Consider the following 2,949-nt stretch of genomic DNA (forward strand, 5'->3'; position numbering starts at 1 on the left):
AAGTCAATGTGAATCCTTATGCTTATCTGAATGGAAATCACTTTGATTTCCGGATTACATAGAATACATATTAAGGCACTATTTTGCCCGATTCCGACTGAGAAGAGACCAGATCTAATGAGTGGTTCACGCGTGCGCGCCACAGCGAGGCATCTGGTTTGAATTATCGCGCACGCATCTGGGCACGATAATTCAAACCAGATGGTGCCTGTGCGGGTAACAGCACGCAATAGGCCGTGGGTGGAGCAAAGGCGGGACATGCACCCGCCTTTGCCCAATTGCGTGCTGTCTTTGTTAAAAAGACGCACGCAAAGCCCAATCGCTTGTAACGAAAGAAGACCACATGCACGAGCGTGGGGTGAGCTTTCTAAAGCCCCTTACAAAGGTCTAGCAGAGCAGTGTATGCGCGCTGCACTAGTATCGACCTAAAAACCATTGAGGATTATCTGTCTGCACGAAAAAAATTGGCAATCACGTGCAAGTTTGGTAATTTACAGGATGAGTTAGTGAGTGACCAGATCGTAATGTATACAACAAATAAATGCTTTCAAGACAACTTTTGGGTTGAAGGAGAAGCAAGCATCAAAGACATTAGACCTGGGCGGTGAACTCCGCTCTGTTTGTGGAGTTTTTCGCACTCCACGGAGCACGCAGAGTAAAAAGAAAACTCTGCTCCGTGGAGCGGAGTCTTTTCCCCACTTGCACTTGCCAACACTAAGTTGGGGAGCGCTAGTGAGGACAATCTAATGCTCGACTGCTTCCCGGCAAGATTTCACAATGCGGGCCATCGCGGATGGTCACTATCTCTCGCGTTGAGAAACCTTGCGTTCGCGTTGAGGAAGCTGCCCCTCAATTAGAACTTCTACTCGTGCGGCAGAAAGAACCTGTGCCCTCTTGCACTGCATGTGATGCTGTTTGCACTGATTTTATAGCGTGGGACAAACACCCAGAGATAAAAATCTGTGTGTACGGCTCCAGGTAATGCACTCAACGCATGAAGAACTCCAAGTAGCTTGGCGGAGATTTTTTGTCACTATGCTGCGTTTCACGTGAACTCCGCCCAGGCCTAGACATTATAGCCATGGTAAAGAAAAACAGAATTGTCTGATCATTGCGTAAAAGCTACGTTATCACAGGAGAAGAAGGTAGTTGACTCTGTGGGGGAAATCTCAGACAGTAAGCAGAAGAATACACCGAGCAGTGGGAACTGTGATGTTCAGAATGCATATAGAAGAAGAAGAGACTTTTGGGAACAAGGAAAGAACTACAACATTGTGCGTTATAGATGTGGCAGCATGATGCATTCAGCAAAATTTGACAGTTGTCTGGCAAAGGCTGCTAAGTGTTTAGAGTGTGGAGTAATATGCAATTGTGAAAAGGTGTGTAAAAGGAAGCAGAAGAAGAAATGTTTCATGTCCACAAAAGTAGCGCACAAGAGAGTGACGAGGATGACTCATCAGAAGTGAGGGATGAGGACACTGAAGTGAAGGATGTGGGACGTAGAAAGTAGGTGTTGAAAATATCTGGAAAAGGTTCAAGGTTCTAAGCCTTTGTGTTGGGTCACTTTTCGAGGACTAACTTTACAGGTAACTGCGGACTTAGGGTCTCCATATGCAAGTATTTGCTGAGAGAGGATGGGAGAAGCCTTTTATTGATGAAATTGGCGGGTTATTGTACCATCAGATATTTCTCCAGAGAGGTATAAAGGGAAAAGAATAAACACATTTTGATTTAAGCAATTAATATTTAGGTTTATAGACAGGCATGCTTCTTGTAAACTGTACATTGCCAAAGAAAGACCCTCAGTACTTGGTTGGAGGGATCAGAGAAGTCTTCATATGATTCAAGTTCCCAAGAAGTGTGGCTCAGGGGTTAGAGGCAGCAGACCCGGAAGCTGAGATCGGCCCTGGACCAGGGTTCAATTCCCCGCCTCGGTGGGTCTTGGGCTCAAAAATTCCATGGACTCGATAATTCTCGCTCCGGTGCCTTCTCAACTCACGGGTTCACACTCTGCGACTCTGGGCAATAGCTTGCTTAATCTCCACAACGGCCCCTCGCGGCGGGATGCCTGGCTTTCACCTTGTGGATACCCTGCCGGGGTTATCTCACAGGGGAATACCAGGACGGGTTCCCTAAGCAAGCGCCGGGAAACCCTTTGTGGGTAGCTGTGCGCTATATAAGCTCAAATACATTTACATTTACAACATCAAGGAACATGTTTTAGTAGCTTTTGAGGGTGAAGATACAAAGATATGGGTCCTACAAGCATTTCTTTCAGTCTTCAGTTGTACAATTGGGAGACTTAATGGTTTTATAAACAAATATGACTGACAGAAGGGGCCATACTAAAATAACACAAGGCACGTAATGTTCCATTGAATATTAGAGATGAAATGAAACAGTAATTAGAAAAGTTGTTGGAATTAAACATTTTGAATCCAGTGGAGGCATGTGAGTGGGTTTCTCCATTGGTGGTCGCCCAAAAGGCCAACTGCAAGGTTAGCTTGTGCGTCGATTTGAGATGATTGAATGGCAACATACTAGTAGATCAGTTTCCTTTGCTGAGGATTGATGAAACTTTGTTGGTAACCACGCAAGCTAAAAGGTTTTCGACATTCTATTTATCCACTGCGTACCATCAAGTGTTGTTGGATTCTAAAAGCAGGCACTTTACTATATTTTGCACACCCTTCGGCTGTTTCCAATTCAATCCCATGCCATTTGGATTGGCTTCATCCACAGCAGTGTTTCAAAGATTAATGTCACAATTGTTTGGACCTAAACCAGAAGTTGTTTTCTTCCAAAACAACATTTTAATAATGGGAAGGAACAAGAAACATCCCGATGAAGTGTTGACAAAAGGTGCTTAGTATTCTGAATGGAAAAAGGTTTGTCTGCAGAAAGATCTAAATGTAAGTTTGAAGAAAAAAGTTATATATCTGGGCCACA

The sequence above is a fragment of the Lissotriton vulgaris genome, chromosome 11, assembly GCF_964263255.1.
Source record: "Lissotriton vulgaris chromosome 11, aLisVul1.2, whole genome shotgun sequence".
NCBI lineage: Eukaryota > Metazoa > Chordata > Amphibia > Caudata > Salamandridae > Lissotriton > Lissotriton vulgaris.